General features: G+C 39.3%; 1 non-coding gene across 1 annotated transcript; it reads left to right on the top strand.

Annotated features, from left to right (window-relative positions):
• Positions 1 to 10,518: 10,518 nt before the first annotated feature.
• LOC118999780 (U1 spliceosomal RNA) lies at positions 10,519 to 10,682 on the top strand. The gene has a single exon (XR_005069174.1). It is a non-coding gene; the product is annotated as a U1 spliceosomal RNA (small nuclear RNA).
• The last annotated feature ends 5,455 nt before the right edge of the window (positions 10,683 to 16,137 follow it).

Below are 16,137 nucleotides of genomic sequence, written 5' to 3'. Positions count from 1 at the left end.
ACTCCCGGCCTCCCGCCTCCGGCTGTGACTCCGGGACTCTCGCCTCCGGCTGCGGCTTCCCGCCTCCGGCTGCGACTCCCGGCTGTGGCCTCCGGCGGCGACTCCCGGCCTCCGGGCCTCCGGCCTCTGGCTGCAACTCCCGGCTCCGGCTCTGGCCCCTGGCTCCGGCTCCCGGCCCCGACTCCGGTCTCCTGACTCCTCTCCCCCGGTTCCGACTGCTGGTTCCCGGACGCACACTCAGCACAGTGCTTCCACGCCGGCAAGATGGCAGCAATGGCTCCCTACAGTTAGGACGAACAAGTGGCGCCCTGGGTTGTACGGCGTGGGGACGCACGGCCCGGTCATGCGCAGTGTGTGGTCATGCGCATTATGTGCAGGCGGTCTGCTCCAGTTTGCGTGAGCTCCAGCCACCGACCTAAAGTAGGGCCACCTCACAGCTCCACGATGCGCATGCGCGCTGCGCCACCCTGGGCAAGAGGCCAAGGCCCGTATTCCTCCTGCGGATGCCTGCTGCCACCCTGGCTTTTCTCATTGACTCTTTCTTCTCTCTGCTCAAGTTCTCATGCATTTTAGAGTTTTCTTCTCCAGTCCTGTTACTACCACCCTGCTTTCTGTTTGCAAATTCATTTGCACATTCCTTTTGGTTATGACAAGCCATTAAAATGGAGGAGCAAGAGTAAGAGACATGAGGTCTTTATACCTTGAGTTCATTCATTAAGTTGATCATAGAAAAAAATAAAATGGAATAAGCATCACTAAAAGAGGCACTTAAGAAGACAGTTGGGAGACTACTGAGTAAGTGGAACTTACGCACATCTCGTTTCAGATCTTGGAACTCATGTTAACTCTCTGACCTGTTCCTAAACTCAGCTCAGAGCCATCCACCAACATCCTGAATCAACGATTGTTGCATGAACATATATGGACTTGACTTTTTCCTCCTCATCACAGTGAGTAGACCATCTGCATCCTTCACCTTGAAAGGAGCCAATCAGTTTAAAAAACCAGCCTCTTCAATTTTCAGGGTGAGGCTCACCGATCCCTGCAGACCTAGCCAAGTCCTTCATTCACAGGGAGGACCAAAATGAGAACAGCCGGTTTGGCGATGACCTTTATAAACCCTGCCTTTCTTTGTCCCCTCTGGAGCACAGTTTAGCTTGCTCCCTGAATCTGTGCCCCAGATTGCAATCCCTTTGCTCAAATAAATATTTTTATTCTTTATTGCAGCCTAAAACATTGTTTTTATTATTTGGTTAAAAAGGTCAACAAATCATGTGTGTCTACTTTGTAAAAGCCACTCTTCTAGGTGCTGGGCACACATCACTGAACAAAAGGGGAAAAAACACAGTCTTTTCCCCAAACAAACTCTGTCCTCTTGTTACCGAACAAAGGGTCCGAGGGGGGGCAATACTTGGCCCACCGAGGGATGCCAAAAACTGCTGCAGAAAACAGGGGCCCCTCCCAAGGACGATACTCTAATATCTATAGGGTTCTTCTGTCCGCCGCCAATTGGAAACACATCTCTCAATGCCAGAGATTTGTGAAAAGGAAACAAAATGTTTATTTAATGCTATTTAGGCCTAATGCCTTCCTTAAAATATTAAAGTCTTTAAGGATATACACCTACACACACACACAGCGCTCCCTTCTCCCACTGTCCCAACTCCGGGTACCGTAAATCAGGAAAAGAGCACACGTCCGTTTTCAGGTCGCTGGCACGTGAGCTGTGTCGTCTGTCTAAGCAGGATCTCCAATTAATCCAAAGTCATGCGGCACCTTCCACTGGCAAGAGTTCTTTGTACCAAGTTCTAGTCAAAGTCTCTCCTGCTTTCCAGGCCACTCGGCCAAAGGGAGCACGCCAAAGCTGCATGGGCCTCTTCTACCGAAAGCGTGTCTTTCTTCTTCACCTAGCTGCAGGGATCTCCATTCTGGCAAAGCTGCGTGGCTCTCCCCTTTCACCTGGCCAAGAGGGGGTCTGCACTCTGCTGAAACCGCATGGCTCTCCCTCCTAATGGCTACAGGGGTCTACATCTTTCTAAATAACGTGGCTCTCCCCCTCACCTGGCCAAGAGGGGGTCCTCACTCTGCTAAAGCCACATGGCTCTCTCGCAGGCACTCTCTCTGAGAAGCAGCCCCAGTTTCTGCCTGGGTAGCCACTCTGCTAAAGCCACATGGCTCCCCAGCAGGCCTCTCTGAGCCGCAGCTCCCAATTCTAGCCTGGGTAGCAGCCACTCACTTCTCCCTGGCCCAAAACTTGGCCACAGCTATTTAACATATCTATGAAACCAGTTAAAGGTTATAGATATGTTAAATGACCATTCCAGAGGTTAGCTACAAAACTGTTGCTATGCAAAACAGCTCTCAATGGCCCTGCTCCATTCATCCCTTCCCCCAACTGACACCTGGGGGGGGGGGGTGAGGACATCCTAATATTTCCTCCAATATTTCTGTACACTTTGAGTTCCGGACACCATTCCAAATCTTTTCTGGGTCCCCGCTTGGCTGCACCCTGTATCACTCTGAGTCTATAGTCTAATGTATTTATAATCTGGAATTCAACCCAATTTTCAAATCCTTTCTTGACTCCGAAGTATAAGAGTGAAATGTGTTTATTTTCAAGAGGAATAAATTCTAATTGAACCAATATTTCTCAAGTGCCTTCCGAAGACCGCCTCCATCAGAATCCCTTAACATACTAGTCAACACAAAGATAAATGGGCTGGCTCCACAACGGGCCCACTCAAATTCTATGAGTGTGGGTGCAGGGACATTAACATTCTTAACGTGAATATTTCCCAACCTTTGAGATTTGTCAAACTAAATAGATTAAGCTGGCATACTGGAGAATTAGGTTCTTTTATGCAAATGAATGTTTGAGATCTGCTGCTCAAACACAGAGATAACTTCAAACGGTGTAGAGTTTCAGATACTAGCTATAGCCATATTTCCTAAACTTCCCAGTAAAATTACCCAGGAATCCCTGTTATTATTGGAGCCTCTTAGGTCCATTTCACAAAGATTCTGATCCAGTAGGTTTTGGGTGGGATCACAGGTGATTTGGGTAGGTTTCTGGGATCACAGAAGTACAAATAGGGGATGGAGGAAATATCCCATGCTCAGGGAAAACTATCCAGGAGTGCTATATTAGTCATTTTATTTCCCCCTCATATTAGTGACTTTTTTCCTAACATAGATTTGCTCCACCTGCCTCTCCATTTGCTTTCTTTGCTGGGTAGGTATTTCAAGCTCAGTTATGTGAGCTCTGGGCACAAAGGAACACATTTTCATTACAAGATTCATCATTAGATCTTCAAAGGAAAGGGACTAATCTTGTTAATCCAGTGCTCACCCAGAGCCTTGGCTCAGTAGGTACTCAATAAAGATTTACTCAGCACTAGCCTGGTTAATAGTATTCTAAAGGATTAGAAGGTGTTTGGATCTAATTTAGACCACATCTTGCAATCCTCCACTGGCCCCATGGTCAACTTTTCACCCTTCAGTGAACGAGGAGCCAAGTGTCAGCTCCTTTGCAGAATACTCTGTAACACCTATTGATTCCCCTCGAATGTTTCCTCTGCTCCTCTAACCCAACAGATAAGGAGAGATTAGATCAAGATAGGCTGACAAGGAGATCAGAGTCACACTTGAAAGAAATGACAACTTTCCATTTTTCTGGCTGTTGAAATTAAGCTAGTTATGGCACTATTGCTTTAGCATTTTAGTATTAAAAGTACGGTTGCAATAAAATGCATTTATTTTTAACTTTTTTGATATTTAAAAAATGTCAATAACCATATTCTTTTCCTCTTTATCAGTAGAGCAAACTGAGGTTGGCATTATATATCTGAGATAAATTGGGAGAAAAGATGAAGGATTAAAGACTGAAACTCATCAAGCAACTTTAAAGGGGGGAAACACAAAAGCAATGTATCTTGAAGATATCTTTTATGAAAACCTCTCATGATTTTTCTGTACAGAAACCATAGCTGAGCAGAGTGAGAGAAGAGAGAGCTCAGATAATAAGATAATAAAGTTTGGCAGTTGGAGATAGCAGTAAAAGAATAGGTGTTAGAGGTAGTCAGAGCCATGACAGAACACAGGTTGTCACCTGGAATGACTATGTGATCTTGAGCAAGTCACCAACACCTCAAACATTAACAAAATGTCCCCCATCTTTTTAGCAAACATTTGTGAAGATAAATAGCAATTCATTTTTCTTCCGTTTTAACTGAAGTCGTATTCGATGAAAATTTGCAAAAGGAATAATACAGAACAGGTATCATGAGTTCCAAAACCTGTCCACTGGCACAGAAAATACAGTTAATGTCAGTCATTAACGATGATTTGAGCTAGAAAAGTAAATGAATTATTATCACAGGTGAAACTCATTAAGCTATTGACACTATCATATATTTTAAAAAAACAGAACAAGCAAAAAAGAAAAAATCAGTCTAATACATGAAAGATTTCTAAGTAGGTTCTATGACATTGCATTTGGAATTTGAATTTAATTGGCATTCGTCTCAGGATTATGCCTCTTGGAAAATGGGGTTGACGTTTTAATAATTTTGAATAGCCTTGAAATATGATTTCTTATAGACCCTGAGAAATTCATTAAACACTATTCAAAAGGACCCTGTGCCTTTGGGTAGACTTACCTACCCTTTTCACACACAAAAAAAAGGCATTGATATGTCCAAGGGTACAATATATTTAGATTTAGATGTAGAATTGGGAAAAACAAAGACAAAATAACATTGGTAAATCTCAGTTTATGCCCCAAATTCAACTTGATAGTTTGATTTATGCTGGTAGGTGGGGACAGTTAACAAAGGAGTATCTCAGAGACACACAAGAAATCTGTTTCAGTCCAATACTCTATTTCTGGGTAAATTATATGACAAAAAATTGACAACATATTCTACCCAATTTTCTTTTTTTCTATTTTATCCAACATATTGGGAATATAAAGCACAAACAAGAGTGAGTGCTTATGCAAAGATGAACACTTTCAAATGAGTTGGGACACAGGCTTCAAAGAATTCACATAAATTCAGAGTTCATAACTTGAACTTGAATGGATCCTTAGCCCTAGCCTCTCTTTTGTTACTGTGATATGTATGCCATTTTCACATATAAAATGGATTATAAACAAGATTAATTGATTTATTATAAAGAACATCTTTTGCAAAAAGCCTATTGTTATAAAGAAGACCATATATATAAATATGAAATAAAGGTATGCATCTCCCAAAGTAAGCATATTCTGGTCACCAATTCTAATGTGGAGGGATATGGGAGATTTCCAACACGCAATTCTCCAGACACCAGCTGGGTTTCTTACAATTCAACTGAATTCTGACACTATCAACCTAGAGATAGTGTCACATCCCACAGGTTAAGAGTTCAGTTCTAGAAGACTACCTCTCTTCTCCACTTCAGATACCAGCAGCAAGTCCAAGTTGTCACCTGTACTACTGAGCAAACTGCTATAGATCTGAGGTTCTAACTCAAGGTTGTACTTGAGTTAAATTAATTTTGTTAGAGTGGATCACAAAACTCAGAGAAACATTTCACTTAATAGATCACTGATTTATTATAAAAGGATATGACTCATATAACTCAAGAACAACCAGATGGAAGAGATGCACAGGGCAAGGTATGGGGAAAGGACTCAAAGCTTTCATGCCCTCTCTGGGTGTGACACACTCACAGGTCTATGCGTGCGTGTTCAGCAACCCGGAAGCTCTTCGAAGTCTGTCCTTTTGGTTTGTAGTGGTAGCTTCATTAAATACGCATAATGATTAAATCATTACCCACTGGTGATTGATTCAAACTCCAATTCCCCCATCCCCACCCCAGGAGTTAAATACACAGACTGAAAGTTCCAACACTCTAATGCAAAATTGGTTCTTCAGGCAACCAGCCCCCATCCTTAGGTACTTAACAAAAGTTACTTCATTGACATAACAAAAGACACTTTTGCTGTTCTAACCCCTTAGGAAATTACAAAGATTTTAGGAGCTCTGTGCCATAAATCAGGACAAATATCAAATATGTATTTCTTATTATAAATCACATCATACACATTTCTACCAATTTATAGATTTATCTAAATATCTTTTTATATATCTGTACCTGTACATGCTCTCTTGCTTTGCTTACTCTCTCTTGCTCTTACAAATGTTGCAAAAAGAGGGGGAAAAGGGCCCCAAAAGAAATAATTTGTGTTAAGTCTTACCAAGACTCAATACCTAACTTCCTTGCAGCTTCAGCTTTTCCTGGGAATGTGATCTTTAATGATTAGTCAATGTGCAATTTCCTTTCAGCACTAGAGGATGATCCTAGACCCCTTTGGCCCCTCTTAAGACCAACTGACTGACCAAACCTTGCCTGAAGCAATACATTCTTTGCTAATAATTCATTTTGTTCTACTTTCTCTCTCTGCCTTAAAAAAAAATATTTCCTTTTTGGCAGCTCCATGGAGTTTCTTTCTGTTGCCAGATGGGATGGAGCCTAATTCATAAATCATTAAATAAAATTCAGTTCTATCTTTAAATTTACTCATTTGAATTTTTGTTATTTCACAAAAATATCCTGTTAGCTGCAGAATAAGCAAGCATTTTCACTCCCAAAATTTCAACTTTATTTTCCTTCTACCATCCAAAGCAAATATCAGTATATCCTCTGACAGACCCAGGTAGGCCTAGTAGGAATGGAAAATCACCAGGTGGGAAAACTGTACCGTGGCAAACTATAGCCTGGCAAACTGCCTGCCGACCCTGCCCAGGACAAATAGATGCCCACCTAAGATTGAGGTCTGGGGTCGGCCTATCTGGCATAACAGGATGCAGGGTTAAGTTGAGCCTGACAAGATGTATTAAGAACAATGGTCAGCAGAAATGGCACCCAGCACCCAGCTCTAGCCAATCAGACTCTTGACACCCCAACCAGTTACCCTTTGTGGGTTTTTGCGCTTAAAAACCTTGCCCTAAGAACAACTGAGCAAGTCTTAAACTCCCTTGGTTGTCTGCACTCTCCTTCTTATTCCTACTAATAAACCCTGCTCCTTAGCTCTCTGCGTCTGGTTTCTAGAGCAACTGTGGCCTAAAACCCTCTTCTCTTCTAAGTAGAAAAGGAAACCATGTAACTTTTTATGATCATGTTTGCTCGATAATTGATTTTATCTTCTTCTAGAAGATATTCTCTTTGTTTCTGAAATTCCAATTTCTTTTCTGTCCTCTTTTTATTCATTGAATTAATATCATTAAATTTGTAGGATTCAAATAGATAAAAGGACATAAAATGTAGTTCTGTGCTATGTATTTATCATTTTCCTTCTGCTGGATCTTTGCTTGTTTGCTTTCTTCAAATATATAAAACATACTGTTTTAGATTTCTATTGAACCTCAGTCAAACACATCCATAAACATGTATATTATCTTTAATTTTTATAAGAGCAGTACTATTTTTTTTTGGTCACAGAAAGATTTTAGAAATCAGGTTTACTTATTCATTGAATACTTATTCTCATCTATATTCTCTCTCTGACTTATAATTATGAAAACTGAAAATAAAGACAGACAGAATTAGCTACCCTACAATACTTCTCTTTGTCTTAAGGATTGTTTTAGGCTGATTATTTTTTTTTAAAAGCAGCAGGGATAAGACTGAATAGAAGTTATTCTTTTGTAAGGGACACTTAGACTCATAAGGGAAATAATCCATTTGTAAAGGTGTCTCCCTCTTCAGTACCTAGAATTAAAGAGTGATTAAATCTCTAAAAACCTTTATCAATAGAGAGGCAATGACTTAAATCTGCATAACAACTTTACCCTTATTTACTGTGCCTTTCCTGGAAACCTTTCATTACTGGCTCCCACTGCCCACAATATCTTCCTTTGTCTTTAGCTGGAGATGGTATTTAAGGAGATGGTTTAGGCCATTTGGAGAATTACTCAGTTTTCCTGGGTCTCTTCCAAGTGCATATGAGTTATATATGTTATTAAGTTTCTGTTTGTTTTTCTCCTGTTAATTTGTCTTTTATTACAGGGAGGTCTCAGCCAAGAACCTAGAAGGGTAGAGGGAAGACAATTTTTCCTCTGTCACAAAAATTACACAGTAAAATTTTGAATCAGGGTGTATATCAGTCTAGCAAAGCAAACCAAACAAGAAGCAAACCAAAGACCATGATATGTCTGTGTTGTGCTCTATGATAATTCTGAAAGCAAAATATTCAAGCAGATTCCTTAAAAGACATTTAACATAAAACTCTTTTATATGCCTCTTAATTTTTTAACATCTATGTCAATAGTCCCTTTATTAAAGTTCTTGAGGGTCCCATGGATGAAAAAGGGTACTGTAATAAATCTAATCAAAACAGGGTGATTTTATCATAAAGAACAAACTGCATAGGTCATGGTGGGTAGGCATGCCCCAGACATACCTTCTTTAGTAAAAGGTATACTTTTGCCTTAAGCAAGTCCTGTGCATTGTTTTTGTGCATCTAGATTAACAGTACCTTTGAAATGCCTGGTTTTCAGACCCTTCAGGAAGCATAACCACCCTCAAGAGAGCACGTAATATTGTTAAGTATCCTGAAATCCAGCATTTTCAATAAGTGTGCCACAAGAATTTTTAACATATGCAATACCTGACTATTTAGTCAAGAACATTGACCTCTCTTCCCTTAGACTGTCAAATAAAACAATGACAGCCCTGGCTGGCATAGCTCAGTGGATTGAGCACAGGCCTACGAACCAAAGAATCGAGGTTCAATTCCCAATCAGGGCACATACCTGGGTTGCAGGCCAGTTCCCAGCAGGGGACGCATGAGAGTCAACCATATATTGATATTTCTTTCCCTCTCTCCTTCCCTTCCCCTCTAAAGGTAAATAAATAAAATCTTAAAAAAAAAAAAAAAACAATGACAGCAGCCAACACAATAGCCATCCAGTGTGAGGGAACAAAAATTATGCCTATTTTTGTCAGATTGGCAAAAAATACATTTTTATTGTGCCACAAAATTTTAGTAATTAATTTATCTGTGCCACAAGATGACAAAAGTTGAAAATTGCTGTTGTAATTCAATCCCCACCTTACTTTCTCTCACTTGCATGCAATCTTCCTCATGCTCCCTCCTTCATTCTAAATGTGCAAAAGAAGCTGCAAACTGTCATTCCAAGAAGCATTTCTGTCAGTCTGTTGAATCTTGTTCCCAGGTGTATTCTCTGTTTGGCTCATATAAACTCTAATAAATGTATAAAATTTTTCTACAAGTTTGGACATCCTTATGTCAACTGTGCTAACTGAAGCAATGAGATCCCAGACATGGAGAGCAACTGGGAACATCTACCACATAGCCTGCCTGCCAATTTTGCCAAGTGCTGGCTCTTTCTTTCCACCTTACTAGCAAAATAACTTTCTATCAACTTTTATCCTCTTAAAATCAGGCAAAGCTTTTAGATTTGAACCCAGATATGACCTAAAAGCTAAAAATAAATTCTTTGAAAAACTCTGTGTCAATTAGTTTGGAATTATTTTCTAAACCATAGTCCAGCTTAGCATCACTTGACTATCAGCTACTGAAGCTGAAGAAGTTGTTTATTCTTTAAAATTATATATTTTATTTGACCTTAAAAGCTGTCCTCTTTCTCTGCAGTGTCTTTGACTTTTTCATTCTCTAGTTTTCTCATTTGTTAAAAGGACAAATAACCCAACAGTAGATATAAAGACAAATGGGTATTTCACAGATAAGGGAGTACATATTGTGGAAATATTGCAAAAAAGTGGTAAGCCACTTTATTGAGCAAGGAAATGCGAATCAATACCAGAGATGAGAAGCCATTTCACACCCCTTTTCTTGGCAAAAGTAAGAAATCTGATAATTACAAGTGTTGGCGCAGACCTGGATTATTGTGATCTTTTTAACACGGCTGGAAGAAGTATTAATTACTACAATCACTTTGGAAAACAATTGGTAGTATCTTGGAAAGATAAACACACACCCTATAACCAAGCAATTTCCTTCCTAATCATATACCCAAAAGAAACGTTTGCATATATCTACCACCACTACTAGCAGCACCACAGCATATGTACAAGAATGTTCACAGAATCTCTTATAGAGTAGTAAAATCTTGAAAACAACTACAAGCAGGAGGAATGGATAAATAGTAACATATGCATGACTGCACATCAGCTGTATGCAATAATAAGAATGAATGTTAGAAGTAAGATTTTGAAAAAAATAATCCTTAAGTGTCGCTATTAGGTAATATCTTGGTATAATAACTGATTTCATGTCATTCCTGACAATTCCTTTTATCTGAACCACACAGTTCTTCCCCATTAGAACAAGACAAAGAGGCTGAATCATCCCCACACTTCTTGCCCCAGATAATGGAAACATATAGCAGAATGCTGAGGAAAAGATTAAAATTGTTTTAGTGCCATCATTTGGTTTTGAATATCAAAAGCCAAATTGCTAAACAAATAGAAATAGAAGAAATACATTTTATACTTAGCTGTCAGGGGAGATACTTTGATCATATGGGTGGCTTTCCTAGGGTGAGGCTTTTCCATTGCACTCAGGATGTACTGACCCCTGTGATTTCCCCAAATGTGGGAAACTTGACTACATAATTTGTGGTAATGGGGGACTGTGTTTGCGTTCTTCCCTGCACCAAAACAAAATACATTTTAGGTTTAAATCATAGTTTGGAAAAAGATGAAAATTATGCAAAACATCATCAACCACAATGAAAGTGTGGTTGACTTAAGGGTGACTAGCTAAAACCATCCCTTTTAAAATGAGGAACAGAAAAACATGTTCATGATCACTATTATATTTCAGTATTGTTTTTGCAGTTCTGGCAATTACAGAGACAAGAAAGAAGTATAAGGGTTGGGGAAAAGCTGACTTTTCTGCATCAGATGTGATCATCTATACGTTGGGATGAAGTTGCCATCAGTCTGCATGAACTCCCGGAGACACCATCCCTGCCAATCCACATGGAACATTTGGTGTGAATGAGAAATGCACTTTGGTTTCAAGCTACTGAAATTTGGGGGTTGTTTGTTGCTAACTAAACTGATACAGGTATCTTCCTCAGTTTGATACATACTGCTTCATATCTAAGCTGCTTAGAGTTAACATTGCCTATAATCATATATGCCTGAAATCGTTTGTAATAGGTATTTGAAAGCAAATGGAATGCATAAAAATACCAATTTGCCTAATCTGTAGACTGGGCAGAGTTATTTCAGTCTGGGTAAGAGTCAGAGAAGAGTAATGTTAGACAGTGTGGCTCTGTTAGTGGGGATTCTGAGATTTCCCCTCTTCCTTCTCAGGGGAGAGATAGTATAGTTTTGTTTTTTGTTTATTTTTATTTTTTATTATTTTTATTTTGTAATATTTTATTTTTATTTATCTTCAGAGAGGAAGGGAAGGAGAGAGGGAGAGAAATATCAATGTATAGTTGCCTCTCGTGCATCCCCTGCTGGGAACCAGGAACTGGCCTGCAACCCAGGCATGTGCCCTGACTGGGAATCGAACCTCGATCATGTGGTTCGCAGGCCTGAACTCAATCCACTGAGCTACACCAGCCAGGGCTGTTTTTTTTAAAGACTGGTTTAAAAGACTTGGAAAATAGATAGCACACAGAAGAAAAATGGCAGCTGAAAGGTCTGGACTGAGATGCCTACCACACTCAGAATCTTTCTCACAGGATAGCACCTGCAAGTTTTCATATCTTTGCCTTCTCTCCCAATAAGGGAGTTCAGAAGGGCTGAGAGATGCTGATGATCTTCTAAGGACCTCACAACTGAGAGAAACAAACCACAGTGTGGGTGGATGAACTTACAGAGCCTGGACACCATGACAGCCTATGAGTAAGGTGCCTTCAGAAGACATCTACACAAAGCTCTGTCGACTGTCCACATTCAAGACTTTTCTAGAATGGCATTATCCACATGAGCCTTTGAGCATGTTAGCCATCTGCAGAGGAAGGAGGGATATACAGAAATCCTTAATCATCTGATTTGAATTTGATTTGACTAAGAACATTTTATAATGGCGATGCAGTGATGACTGAATTAAATCTTTTACCTTTGTGCCGAATTGGAACTCAAAATGAAGGCCAAACATTTACAATGTTAAAAGTAAGTATAATTACTTACGGACCTGCATTTTTTGGCAAATCAAATACTCCTTCAAAGAGCTGGTTGGACATGGTTAGTAAATTGACATACTGAGAAGGAGAACTCTGGGAAATAGATTATATGTGGGGTAGGGAACAATCAGGAATACAATTTCACAACATGGTTAATTCAAGATGCCTAATAAACCCCAAAGCAGAGGAAGATGGGTATTAGCAAAAAAGGTTTGTGGTAGACATGCACATTTGGGGATTTTCATATATAGATGAGCATTTAAAATTAGGGACCTGGGAATTAGATTACATTAGATAGTAAATATAGATCAAGAAAAGAACAGATGTGACATGTGAACTCTAAGGCATTCCAACATTTAAAGATTAATTAGAGGTTGTTATTCCAACAAAGAAGACAAAACCTACAGCAAATGAAGTAGCACCAGAAAACAGCACAGAGTGGTAACCTGGGTGCCAAATAAAGTTTCAAGCAGTAGGTGATCAACAGTGTTAACTACTATGACAGGAAAGATGGGAACTAAATAATAGCCATTAGATTTGGTGATGGGGACATGATTCAAGACTTTGCAAGTACAATATTGTGAGTGTTGCAAGTGAGAGAATTGCACGAGCATCCAAATCTGGGGCAGATGCTCTTAGTACTTTTATATGGTTTTTTCAAAAAAAAGTTTTGTTGTTGACACATAAGAAGCTCCTTGATAAAGAGGTTACTCATTCAAATATGTCTGGAAACACTGCATACCACATTTCTCCTTGGACGGTCATGAAGAAAATGAGCAAATTAAAAAACCTAACAAATAAAAAATTCTGTTTATAGTTTTTAGCTTACAAACGTCTGAATTTATGTCCAATAAAATGAACACTTATGTGTGTGTGTATGTGTGTGTAATGCCCATAATCTCTCATCTTAAGTTCTTTTGGTCAGATGTAATTTGAAAACCAAAACATTTCAGACTTCAAAAAAAATAAGGAACTGATAGCACATGTTTTATGTAATTCTGCCAGCAGGGAATCAAACTCATGAACACTTTTGCAGTTTGTTATAAAAACTTCACTCCATGATAGACTATATATAGCCTCACACTCCTTTAAGTTTATATGACAAAGAGTTGTGTACCAAAATTTCTAGGAAAATAATTTCAGTTTTAGAAGTTTTGGGGTTTCAGAGTTATAGGTTTATATTAGGATGTAGTGGAAATGTTTTCTATAACAAAGTTTGTGTAGCACTGATGTGTGACCTTGAGGTAAAGGTCAAGAATGAATATTAACCTTTGCAGTAAAATATACATATGGGTATTCACTGAGTACAGTTTAACTACAGAAGGGGATATTTGACCCAAGAAACATGTGGATTCATGTCATAAGAAAATAAATAGGTACATGCTTTATGATTTCAAAATGTTATATGAATGTAAAGATGATATAAAAATCATATAAAACAATGTTTTGGGGGTGCTTTAAAAATGAAAAAAGTAGAGCCTGGCTGGTGTAGCTCAGTGAATTGAGCGTGGGCCTGTGAACCACATGATCGCGGTTCGATTCCCAGTCAGGGCACATGCCTGGGTTGCAGGCCAGTTCCCAGAAGGGGACTCACAAGAGACAATCATACATTGATATTTCTCTCCCTCTCTCCTTCCCTTCCCCTCTAAAAGATAAATAAATAAAATCTTTTAAAAAATGAAAAAAATAATTAAAATAAAAAATATTACTAAAACTTTTGAAAGGGAAAATGGAGGGAGTGGATGGAGAGAAAGAGGTTCTCCCTGAAACCCTCAGTAAAATAAAGACAAATTTATAAAAAAAATATTAAAGTTCTTACAATAATATATTTAGTGTTATATGAGATAACCACCCCCCCCCAAAAAAAAACCCTGTTATGGCTCCTTTGGAGACCGTAGCTAATGGAATGTTCATTATCATATGAATTGATCAAACTAGAGCTCTACAAAGCACAATGGTTAAAAACCTGGCTACAGGAAAGCCACTGCCCATCTGATTATATAAGTTATGCTTTTAGGCTATGCATGCCATTCAGGTAAATTGGTCATAACAAAAAGCTAAAATAACTTCTTGTGCTTTTAAACTGTTTTCCCAGCTTCTATAAGTGATTTTCCACTCACAAGTAATTAGTTGTCCCTACTTTTCAGGGAGATTCAGTACATTCAGCCAGGGTGTCTAATTTACTAACCAATGCCCAACAGAGGATATTCCACAGGAATATGTGGTAGCTTTGGAAATAACAGCACAAATAACAGTCTCAGTTTACATGTGGCCTCTTGGAATGGTTGTGAGAAGGATGGGACTGGAAGGGGAGGAATGAAAGCCTCCAATTTAAAAGTTAAATGCACACATACATGCATAGAGCCTCAGCATATATATAACTCAACCCAGAAAGGGTGTATCACTGAGGCACTGGAACTTGGGGTAACAGAATGTCATCCCTCCATCTTCTCCTCACTCTCATTATGTTTGCTATTGTGGTCACACAGCTTTCAGATACTTTCTACCCATAATCATTCTGCTTGGCCTGGTAGCTTTTTGTGGACACAGCTTGTAACTGGTTTGTAGAAAATTCCATGAGTTGTGACTTGTTCAGGGAAACTGTGGGTGTCTCAGAGTGTCAGGCAGAAGGCGGGTTGTGAGCAGTTCCAGTTCTGGAAAAGCCTGTGTATGAATGAGCCTCCATTCCACAGAGGTGTGCTGGTTTAGAAGAAATAATTGGACATTGACACTTTCCTCAAGGGAAGGAGGTATGGAAATACCATACTAAAAACTAAAGGAAGGTCACACAGTTTGAGTAATGTTTTCATTAATGATATGCCATACAGGATAATGACCCATTTTAATGCTACGGATTGAATTGTATCTGCAGGCGGGTATTGCCTGATGAGAGAAAGCCTCTGATAGGATATTTGGGTGGTTCCTTTGTCACTCTTGCATTGTTCTCTCCTATCTCTCGGGATGCAGCACATTGAAGACACGGCCACTTCATGAAAACAATCTTATTGAACTGTCTGAATCACATTGTGTCTTTCCTGGAGAATATCAGAAAAAATATATCTAAGAACCATTCTATAACACCTACTTACCACCTAAATTAAGTTCGAAAAATAACAAGCAGCTGGGGAACAAATATCCCATCTGCCAGCCTCCTTGACTCCCTGGAATGGCAATGGCACCCACAACGGGTGCTGGGCAGGAACATGAGAAGTGTGGGTGCAGGAAGAAAGAAAAGGCTGCTCTCTCTGAAACCCTCATGACAGACGAGAGGCCTTTGATTTGATGAAAATTGCCCTCAATTGATTCTTAACGTTTCTCCAAGACACCACCTTCAAGGTTATATTTTCTTAGCTTATATGAGAAATGGCCTATCATTCCATTTTGGATTTCTTAGTAGTTGAGGAATTTAAAGAGATGATAGATTAAAACCCTGTTGGATGACTACCAGCTTGTTTCCCCACTTAATTCCTGAGGAGTTGAGTGGTGAAAAGAGTGTGGACCTCGGGGCAGGAAGAGTGGGAGGGACACTGGGTTCACTATGCACCAGACCTTGTTAACCTGGACAAACCCCTCTCTTGCTGATACTGGGTTTCTTATATATGAAGAGAGAGGATTTCCCAAACATACATCTCAGAATTATTGTGAGAAACATGAGACAGTGTGACAGAGAGCCATTTGTACAATGTAAAGCACCACACACTCACTAGAATTTATTTTAAAATTTTTAATAAAATAGGACAAAGATTTGACCAGGATACAGACCTAGTCCTCCCAGAAAAATTAAGAAATTTAATGATGGCAATAGGGCTTCTTTTGTAGTTTTTATATCACAAGCCCAGGATATTATATCTCAACACAGTCAACAGGCAAAATTGGAAAAACAGTCAGCTTTTTGAAAAATAAAATAAGATGGAATAAAGTAAATTGTGGGGACTCAGAAAACTGTTCTTGAATATGTTATTTT

The sequence above is a fragment of the Sturnira hondurensis genome, unplaced genomic scaffold (genome assembly GCF_014824575.4).
Source record: "Sturnira hondurensis isolate 20B ecotype Veracruz unplaced genomic scaffold, ASM1482457v3 Scaffold0015362, whole genome shotgun sequence".
NCBI lineage: Eukaryota > Metazoa > Chordata > Mammalia > Chiroptera > Phyllostomidae > Sturnira > Sturnira hondurensis.
The sequence above is the reverse complement of the archived record's forward strand: the minus strand, read 5'-3'. Positions and strand labels throughout refer to the sequence as shown.